This window comes from Canis lupus, chromosome 28 (genome assembly GCF_048164855.1).
Source record: "Canis lupus baileyi chromosome 28, mCanLup2.hap1, whole genome shotgun sequence".
NCBI lineage: Eukaryota > Metazoa > Chordata > Mammalia > Carnivora > Canidae > Canis > Canis lupus.
In genome coordinates this window covers 13,466,386-13,477,062 of record NC_132865.1, presented here as the reverse complement: position 1 = coordinate 13,477,062, position 10,677 = coordinate 13,466,386, and the positions used below count along the sequence as shown (strand labels likewise).

The 10,677-nt window shown below is 41.3% G+C and overlaps 2 long non-coding RNA genes across 4 annotated transcripts in view; one reads left to right on the top strand and one right to left on the bottom strand.

The window, feature by feature from the left end:
• Positions 1-2,071: 2,071 nt before the first annotated feature.
• LOC140620204 (uncharacterized) overlaps positions 2,072-10,677 on the top strand; it is a 29,744-nt gene continuing 21,138 nt past the window's right edge. Inside the window, exons 1-2 of the long non-coding RNA XR_012019967.1 lie at positions 2,072-2,127; positions 6,397-6,504. This is a non-coding gene — a long non-coding RNA (uncharacterized lncRNA). The remainder of the gene's footprint in view (positions 2,128-6,396; positions 6,505-10,677) is intronic.
• The window catches only part of LOC140620203 (uncharacterized), a 34,247-nt gene continuing 27,709 nt past the window's right edge, over positions 4,140-10,677 (bottom strand). For all 3 annotated transcript variants that reach the window (XR_012019965.1, XR_012019966.1, XR_012019964.1), the window contains 2 exons: positions 5,455-5,620; positions 4,140-4,508 (listed from right to left, as the gene is read on the bottom strand). This is a non-coding gene — a long non-coding RNA (uncharacterized lncRNA). The remainder of the gene's footprint in view (positions 4,509-5,454; positions 5,621-10,677) is intronic.

The window sequence follows — 10,677 nt, the reverse complement described above, 5'->3', positions numbered from 1 at the left end:
ACTGCTGAGCCACCCGGGCTGCCTGCATCCTCTAAATCTATCCAAAAATAACAAATAATAAATAGGATGCCTCTCTTTTTAAAGATTTATTTATTTTAGAGAGAGTGCACACTCATGTGAGTAGGGGGAGGGGTAGAGGGAGAGAACCTTTAAGTAGACTCCCACCTGACCACAAAGCCCAATCCATGACCCATGAGATCATGACCTGAGCCAGAACTAAGAGTCAGGCGCTCAATCGACTGAGCTACTCAGGCACTTCAAGGATGCTTCCTATGTAGAAATTTATAATCTCCAATCTAAGGATCTTAAAGCTTGAATAACTGCTTTTGTGTATGAACATGTGAGGGTACAGTAGACAATCCATTTGACAAACACTATGGATTGCCCACCATGAGTCATCTTGTTATCTTTGGGATATGTAATGGCAGATGTGAATAGAAATTACACCAGGTGTGGTAGATGGCTACCCAGACCACTTTGGAAGCACTGATGCTGGCACCAGGGGTTGAGACAGAAAGAAGGGACATATACAGGGAAGTGGAAGCTTAGTTTGTCCCTGAAAAGTCTAGGCTGTTAGAAACTGCAGGTGGAGCAGAAAGATCTGGGGTGGAATTCTATCACTGCCAATTTTTTTGAGCTTGACTGTGTCAGTTAACGTCTGAGCAATGTGTCTCTGATTTGATCTGTGCTGAATTGAAAAAAGCGGTAAAAAATATGCAAGTGCTTTGCAAAGCTATTGAGACAATTAAAGGAGATAATGTATGCAAAAGTGTATTTATAAAGTGTGAGGCTCAATACATAAATTTAATATATTAATAATTAAGGGCTTATTTACATCATTGGGGACACACAGTGCAGTGTCTTCCACTTGGTCATTACCCCACAATACTTATTAAATTTATTTGGGGAGGCAGGACATATATTGGTGATAAAGTGATGTTTTGGCAGCTGTCTTCATGAAAAAAAGCCAAGGTTCCCTAGGTATTGCAAAATTAAGATAGTTATCATACTTTACATGGGCACAGAATACTTGATATCATGGAATTTTAGAACTGATAGGGTGCCGTGTGTCCCTTGACTCGAGTTTCTATTGGTGGCTGGTGTGTTCTCATGTATTCTTTCCTAGAGCACCAATTCACTGATTCAGTATGACTAATGAATTCAATTACTCAGCCAGGAAATATTATTTGAGAACTGAACCATGTTTCAGGGATGCTATTAAAAGCTATTGATACAGTAGCAAGGAAAGGTGTTCATGCTCCCTGTCCTTATGGAGGTGACAGCATAATATGTGAGGCAGGTGACTGTTAGGCAATCACACAAACCATTGTAACCATGACAATTGGTTGTAGGGAAAATTTGTAATTCCATAGGGACCTATCATTTCTATGTTTGATTTAGTCAGAAAGTTCAGGAAAGATGTCTGCAGTACCCAGAAGATAAAAATGGGAGAGAATATTCCAGGCAAAAAGAAAGCCTCCCGCAAAAGCCCTGAGACAACATGGAGCATGGTGAGTACACAAAAGAAAGCCGGAGTTGCTGAATCCAAAATTAAAGGCATATGGGGACGATGCAGTTGGAGAGGCTAAGGGAAGCTGAAAACCTCAAAAGACTTGAATGCCAGGTTAAGGAGTTTGCCATGTTTCCAAAAAAGTAGTAGGAAACTAATTAGGGTTGGAAACAGGTGTGTCTTGACCAGATCTGTGTTAGAGGGAGAAAAAAACATCACTCACATTGTGTTTTGAAAAGTAGACCAGAGATGAGCTGAGGTTAGTGCATTTGTTTTCTATTGCTGCCAAAGCAGATGATCACAAATTAAGCAATTTTAAACAGAGGGTTTTCGTGGGTCAGAGGTCTTGGGCACAGCATGGCTTAGCTGGGTTCCCTGTGGATGATCTCAGGAGGTAGAAAACAACATGTTGGCCGGGTCTGAGGTTCTCATCTCAAGCTCATGGGCTATTGGCAGAACTCATTTCCTTCTCCTGCTTTCCATGGAGCCCCTCCCATCTTCCTCCAGCCAGTAACACTCTCCTGTTTCCAATCTCTGCAACTTCCCCGTCTGCTGCCTCTCTCTCTTCCTCTTCTTCTACCTTCTGTCGGCAGACAGTTCTACTCCGGAGGGTTCAGGTAATGACTTTGGGCTCACCTTGATCATCCAGGATCATCTATTTTAAAATCAAATTTATGAATAGTCTTTATTACATTGGCAAAAGCTCTTTTGCCAATGTAATGTAAGTTATTCATAGGTGTGACATCAGGGGCAAAGGTCACGGAGCCAAAATTCTGTCTACTGCTGCACTTGATATGGGGCTACGAATTAGAGAGTTACTCTAATGGTTCAAGTGGGAGAGGTCGGGTCCCTGGACAAGAGTAGTGTTGGTAGAGATGGGAAAAAATTGTACGTGTTAGAGGAAGCTTGGGGAAGGAGGGACAGAAAGGTATAAGGGCACGCTCCCAGATTTCTTGCCTGCACAATTGGGTAAATGGGAAGTTCACTACCTCACAATGCAACTTGTTCCATTTTGGGACTGTTTCCGGCATGATTCTTCTTTCCTAAACCTTTTACTGACAATTTCTGGCCTCTCTCTATCCTGCATTTCTGCATTTCTTCATCTTTGCACAGAGACAGCACTCCTGCAGATGCTCCTGGCCGCCTACCATTATTGAAAACATACACCAGAGAAGATCTGTTTCTTTAGTAATTTGTTTCTGCTTGTAAAGAGCCTTTATGTTTGGATTATAGAAATCCATTAATACCACTATTCAAATCTAAGAGAAGAAAAGCCCTAAACCTCAGAACTAACCACTGTTTATAAGTTAGTGTTTGTTCATCCTGATTTTTTCCAATGTATATAAATATTTTTTTTATAGAAAAGGAATAAAAATATGTTCTTCTACAACTGGATTATTTTTCCTAGTGATATGTCTTGGCAATCCTTACATGTCACCATATGTGGTTTTTTCTGGTTCTTTTTAAGAGTGGTATAGTATCTTTTTAAATAGATATGCCATAATTTACATAACCTGTCTCCTATTAGTGGCCTGTTTTCAATCATTGCTGTTATAAGCAATGTTTTCATCAATATCTAGGTGCAGATGTCTTTGACTACTTTTATGATACATCTCTGGGGGATAACTTTTCTAGAATTAGAACTGCGAGATCAAAAATTCATATATTAAAATTTTTAGTTGTTATAGTGTTGTTTAGTTGTTAAGTGTCCTTCAACCAAACTGTGGCAGCATGTTTCTTTCACCTAGCCTGGTGGAGGGAGTTCATTTAGAACCAGAGGAAACTCTCTTTTTTTTTTTTTTTTTTTTTTGATTTTTTAAATTTATTTATTCAGGAGAGACACAGAGAAAGACGCAGAGACACAGGCAGAGGGAGAAGCAGGCTCCATCCAGGAAGCCTGATGTGGGACTCAATCCCGGGACTCCAGGGTCACTCCCTGGGCCAAAGGCAGGCACTAAACCACTGAGCCACCAGGGCTGCCCCAGAGGAAACTCTCTTAATGAAAATCTGAGATAAAGGGCACCTGGGTGGCTCAGTGGTTGAGTGTCTGCCTTTGGTTCAGGTCATGATCCTGGGGTTTTAGGATTGAGTCCCACATCCAGCTCCCCGCCGGAAGCCTGCTTCTCCTTCTGCCTATGTCTCTGCCTCTCTCTGTCTCTCATGAATAAATAAATAAAAATCTTTAAAAAAAAGAAAATTTGAGATAAGACCAAATTAATCTCTTCAAGATGTCTAGGAAATGCAGATTTAATGAAGTTAACACTGTGTTAGGTTCTGGGAATAGTGTCATGGTACTGGGGACTCAAAGAATGGGTATTGAGTCTTTTCCTCAAGGATCCCTTAGGCTAGATAGTAAGCACAAGGCTCCTGGAAAGCATTAAAGAAGCATGAGAGGAACTTGGGAGGTGATGCATTGGGGAGAATTTGAGCAGAGTCATTTTGGTGAGCAGGATTTTGGAGGGAAACATTTTTGTGCCCCTCACAAAATAGCCCTGTGGATGTGCTGAATGTAGATGTTGTAACTCGAGGAATAGGGCACACAGAATGAGGCTGGAAAAGCAAGTGATCTCAGTCTGTTTCAGTTAGGAATGCTTTTTATTATAAGTGACAAGAAGGGAACAACTGTGGCTTAAACAAATATAGGTTTATTTTTTTTCTCAAAGTCAAAATGTAGGAGGCTGAGGAATGGGTTCGGTGACTAAATGGTGTTGGTACCATTTGTCCCATGGTGCCAAAATAGCTGCCTCAGTTTCTGATCTCACATCTACATTCAGGCCACAAGGAGGAAGGAAAGGGTGGCACCAGCACAGCTGTCCTCTGCCTCAGGAAAGCCAAAGCTTCTTCAGAAGCCCCCGTAACAGATTTCTGTTGCTGTTTTACTGGCTACCACTCACAAGAGAAGCTGAAGTTATGGAGAACAGAATGTCATAATTTGCTTAAGACAACTATGAACACTGCTGAGAAATGGGTACAGAGATTTCCAAGCAGAACTTCAGGCCTAGAAGAAGAGAGAGATTGATGTCAGGAGACAACAGAAGCTGTCCTTGTAGGTTAGATTCTGAAGGGCCTGTGCACTTTGCAGGAATGTGAACTTCATGGTATGCCAAAGGCAACCAACCTTCCAACTTTCCATATGGATTATAAAGGTTTCTAGTAGTGACTGTTCTTGCCCAAACAATTCAAAGAGTCTGAACTTGGTAGAAAATTATTTCAGAGTGACAGCTACTGATCAAATGAACAACTCCCTTTATTTACTTTACAATATGAAAGGACAAGATTGTGCTATCTCTTTCATCAGCCAAGCTTTCCTGACTTCAAACAGAATATTGTAAACAAAAACACTTCACAGGATGTGGAGATGAAAACAAGTTATGAAACCAGTTTACATGACACAGTTTAGGGAGAATCATAAGACATAAACACCCCTTTTGGGTTAAAAAATCCATATTTACAGACAGATGTATAATTGCTATCATGTTATTATGAATTTTGAAACATCTTTAATGAGCTGGTCAAATAGTCAACTCAAACGTGCCATCATTTTTACAGTTCCACAGTTTTTCTTAAATATAAAACAGTTTCTCTTCTCATCAAACCAGAGTAGCTGTGAACTATTACTAAATGGTCCACATTAGGTTATGTATAAATTCATATTTTTTCACTATGATTGTTGATATGTTTATTTTTAGTAGAGGAAAAAAATGGGAACACAGAGAATGAGACTAGGAAATCCACTATGAATCCCGCAGAAGTTAAATATTAAAAGTAACCTGTTAAAAGCTTAAAGAGAATGCTTGGAAACTATTGAATTGGCCTTATGGATTATACTTACCATTCTCTTGTTAAACACTAAGAGTATTTGGGGATAAGAGAAGAGAATTATTTTCTTAAATAAATTATTGCCCATTTTAGCTAAACACTATTATAAAGCTATAACTTCTTACATGAAAATATTAGTAGGGATCCCTGGGTGGCGCAGCGGTTTGGCGCCTGCCTTTGGCCCAGGGCGCGATTCTGGAGACCCCGGATCGAATCCCACGTCGGGCTCCCGGTGCATGGAGCCTGCTTCTCCCTCTGCCTGTGTCTCTGCCTCTCTCTCTCTCTCTGTGACTATCATAAATAAATAAAAATTAAAAAAAAAAAAAAGAAAATATTAGTAGAAAGATTACAAGTCTCACTGTATTCTCCATAGACACTCTTCAGGGTTGTGCCCACAGCATATGAATAAATGGTTGTAGTATTCTTTAATTAGAAGATTTTGATCATATGAACTGTTATTCCGCTATTGCTATCCAATAAAAGACAAATGTTTCACACTTTCTTTTTTTTTTTAAGATTTTATTTATTTATTTATTTATTCATTAATTTATTTATTTATTCATGAGAGCCACACAGAGAGAGGCAGAGACCCAGGCAGAAGGAGAAGCAGGCTCCACGCAGGGACCCCGATGCGGGACTCGATCCCGGGACACGGGGACCATGCCCTGAGCTGAAGGCAGATGCTCAACCGCTGAGCCACCCAGGCATCCTAGTGTTTCAAACTTTCAACAATACGTACTTGACCTGAGTTACTAGGTCAGTCCCACACTATGTTACTATATAAACACAACTAAGAGACCCAAAGCGGAAAATAAAAAAAAAAAAAAAACTCAGATCAAAACAAAACAAAAAGCCACAGGCAAAGACTCAGCAGTGACAAAAAAAGATCAATATTTATCCCCCCCCATAGGTGAAAAAGACATTGGTGATTGAGAGATTTCAGAGTAGGAAGCACAATCCCCTCTCCCAGAAGGATATTGGAGATGATCTGGAAAAATTTGTTCTGTTTGTCATAGAAAGCATTCCCTTCCCTTCCTCTTCACGTATACTTCCCTTCTGCCCTGCAGGTGCTGGCCTGTCCGTGGGGCTCTGGAGAATACCCCTACCATGGGTCAGGGCTGCTCATTCTTCTCCCTTCATGACTGTGTCAGTCCAGGTTCTCTGGGGGACTGAGGGTGAGTGTGCAAGAGGCTTCTCTGGGGCATTGTCTGTGGGGAGCACAGAGAGAGGGAGCACAGGAGACAGGGGGAGCCTTCAGACTGCCCCACAGACCTGACACCTGTGAGAGGGGAGGGGAGGAAAGATGAGCACACAGAATGCACCCAGGGTTGAGACAGTCTCAGCCAGGCTAATGGGAAATACTCAAGGCAAAGTTTCCCACTGAAGAGGCAGCCTGCTGGTCAGAAAGGGTGGCGTTGGGGTATGTACCATTGGGGTGAACCCAAGGAGTGACTGCTGGAGGGTGTCAATCATCTCGACTCCCCATGAGGTTTCATTGTCTTGAAGGGAAACCTTGGGAGGGCACTCCCGTGGCATCATCTTTTTTATTCTGGATCAGCTCATGTTGCTCCCCGATCTGAAGGTCTGCAATAGCTCCCTGGTGGCTACAGAATAAAGTCCAACATGCATTGGAGGTTTCCGCAACCTTGACATAGGATTCATCTACGCTGTCTACTTTATGTTAAGGGTATCTCCTCCGGATTCTTGTTCTCCAGCCAGACAACTTAACACCACTCCCCAGACCCCTATGTAGTGTGAAGTCTCTGAGCTTTCGCTCCAGCTGGTCCTGCACCTCACACTCTCCTTCTCAGCCTCTTAACATACGACTCGCATTTCCATGTCCATGTAGATTCCTTCTCCTCTGAGGCATCTCTCTTGTGCCGTCAATTCAGGATGCAGCACCCGCCTTTTGTGCTAAACAGCACATTGTGCTGATGTGTGTTTGGCATGGATTTCATTTAACTTTGTCTTATGTGCTTTCTTCAAAGAGGTAGAGGACAGGGACTTGATCTCTAGGACCGTTCCTGGGACTTATGCATAGGAGGGATAATTTGACAAATGTTTCTTGAGAAGAAATTAACCCAAGTGCAGGAAAAGACATTTGTTTGTGAGAAGAGAGGATGGGGGAAGAAAGGCAGCATTATCTAAACAATCCCAAATACATTTCATTCAGCACATACGCTCGCTAGATTCTCTTTGTTTCTCATGGAGAGGTGAAAGATCTCCTTTCCAGGAACCCGAAGCCCATAGTATCTAGAGAAGTTGAGAAATAAAGAGCAAGGAAGCAGATGGAGCTTCCTTAAATGCAGCCCTTAGAGGACCCAGCTCGAAAGAAGAGAAGCAAATCTGTGTTTTCCTGTATAAGTCTTCCCTTTCTTATTTACATGTATCCATGTGGTCTAAGAGTCTCCCACCTAGTTCTTATGTGAAGACCAGTGAGGTTTTTTATGCCTTCTCGTGTTTATCTTTGGGATCCTATCACCCAGCAGAGGACCTGGCAGAGATTTTGTGCAGAATAAGCGACCACAGTGAGCTGCATAAGTGTGGTGTGCAGTAAGCAAGGAAGCAGACACTCTTACAGAAGCAGAGATCTAATCAGCAGAGGGTGGTTGCCAAGAAATCACACAGAGAGAATTATAGAGACTAAAACAGTAGCAGGAGGTGAAAGGACAGATGGCAGCATGAAGAAAAAGAAACAGAGGGGAGACACTTGGTTTTGCAACGGTCAGTTGGATTGGACTATTTCTGGCCCCAATAGAAATAAAAATATTAATTGGATTCAAGTTAATAAGTCTTTGTTATGTGCTCATTTTTGCGAAAGGCCATCCTTATTTCTGCAGTATAGAGCCAAAAAAAGTAGGATATAATTAATTTCTGGGTGCAAAGTAATTATAGTCTTGTTGGGAACACATATACAAACACATATTAAATAGCTTAGTTATGACACAATAGAAAACACATTTGTGTTTTCTTGACTCTTCTACATTCAAGTTACCCGTAAGTCCGGAGTGCTTAACCTGTAAAATGCATCCTAAATCTGTCAGCTTTTCTCCATCTTCACCAGACAATCTTAGTCTAAAACTCATTGTGCCCTCTAACCTGCAACAACCTCCTGTCTGGTCTCCCATGCTCTAATCTGGGTCTCCCTCATGGTCCTTTCACTGCCCAGTAGACAAAGATATCTTCCAAAAACTATAAACTATACCCTATCTTCTCTTGCCTAAAACCTTCCCATGGCTCTTGGATGCGCTCTGAGTAAAAGCGGAGGTCCTCACATGATCTAGCACTAGCACTCAGCATCTCTACCAAGCTTCCCCTAGCTTGCTACCTTACATGCATACCACCCTTCTTTCTGTTCCTGGAAACTGTCATACTTGGTCCCTCTTTAAGACATTGGCATCTGTTATTCATTCTACCTGGGACCTTTTGCATTCCATCTCTGCAGGGCTGGCTCCTTTTCATTCAGGTCTCAGCTCAGATGTCATCTCAGTGAAGCCCTCCCTGATCCCTTAATCTAAGCTATCAATCCCTGCCCCCTTCAGGCACTTTCTAATATCACCCTCTTATAGATCTTCATAACACTTAGCAACATCCAAAATAATCTTCTATTTTGTTTGTGTTTATTGCCTGTCCTTCCCCCAGAGGATGTAAGCTTTTCAAGAGCAGAGATTTGGGTTGCTTTTTTTCTTTTTCCATTTCTTTATCTCCATTACCCTAACATGATGCCTTGCACATAGTCAATTCTCATTAAGGAGTTGTTTAATAAATGGATGAAAAGTATGAACTAATGAAAGACAAAGAAAGATGATTGTAGCTCAGAGTAGTTGGGAGGAAGAAGTACTCAGGGCAGTACTCAGAGTAGTTCTTGGAGGAAGAAAGATTATTTTAGCTGTGAAGAACGGTGGGGGACATGCACATGTTTGTCAAAGGAAGGACTCCAGCCTGGCTGGAGCAGAAGGTACACAGAGGCAAAGATGGGGCAGGTATCACATCAGGGCAGTGGAATTCAGAGGCAATCAGTAGGCAAAGGAAAGTCATCACATGGCCAAATAATGTCTATGCATTTTGCCTCAGGTGGCAAGGCATTGGAATTCCACAGGGTACATGAGGGCTAAGACGTTTATCATTTTATTTCCAGTTGCAACAATACGGAACAAATTACAGTCCCTAAATCATGAACATAATGAAAAAGATTTAGTAAGCCCCATATATTTCATATTTATACTAGTGATGGTGATTTTATTTTATTTTTTGGCTCCTCTGTTTCTCATGAAATGGTTCACTATTTTGATAGAGCCACTCCCTGAATTATTCAATCCAGGAATAGTTTTCATTTACTGGACATTTTATTTTCTCTCAGGAATGGCCCTTATAGAATATGCATTTCTTTTCCTGAATGAAATAATATATGGGAAAATACTTTGCAAGCCATCAGGCACCACCGAAATAGAAGGTGGAATGATTATTACTGCTAAAGGTCTTAAGGGACATAAACCACTGAGAGCATCAAGTCTCACTGTCCTGCTTTCCTTGCTTTTTATTGCAGGAGGATGGACTATTTCATTAAACCTGGAGATTATTTTCTGTTATAGTCAGGAGGCAAACATGGTTTCTGTATATCTTTTTGTTATTAGCTCTAAGAAAATTAACAAAACCCAGGTATTTTTCAGAGAAATCTTGGGTGAACAACCAACCCTATAGTATATTGTTGCTCAGAAGAAGAAAGAATTAAAATTCTGCTGATTTGGGTCAGCTGGGTTGCTCAGTGGTTGAGCATCTGCCTTTGGCTGAGGTTGTGATCCTGGGGTCCTGGGATTGCTTTCCGCATTGGGGTCCCCACAGACAGCCTTCTCTCTCTGCCTATGTCTCTGCCTCTCTCATGAATAAGTAAATAAAGTATTAAAAAAACAAAACAAAATTCTGATTTAAAAGAACAGTTATTCCTCACATTCCCACTTGACTCTTCTTTCAGTAGCACCACACGTCTACATGCAGAGTCAAGAAGAATGGCAATTTCTGTGAACACCTAGAGTTGCAAGGGCCTACTGCAGGGAATGGGAAATTTTACGTTGTGTTAAAAAAAAAAAAAAAAAGGAATGCACTTGAAAGATGAAAATATTTTCCCAAATAGGACCATCTTGGTCTTTGTCCTCCATAAATGGCTCAATCAGTGTTCCTGAGCATATTTCTATGGTCGCACTGATGCTTTCTGTGCAATGTTTTGTAAGGTGATCATTTTCTCATTTTATACATATCATCGGGGAAACGAGTTCTCTGAGATCCCAGGCTCCTGGGTCCTTCTCTAATAAAGAGCAAAAGTCAGCTTTCAGTTAGAAAGCAAAGGCCAG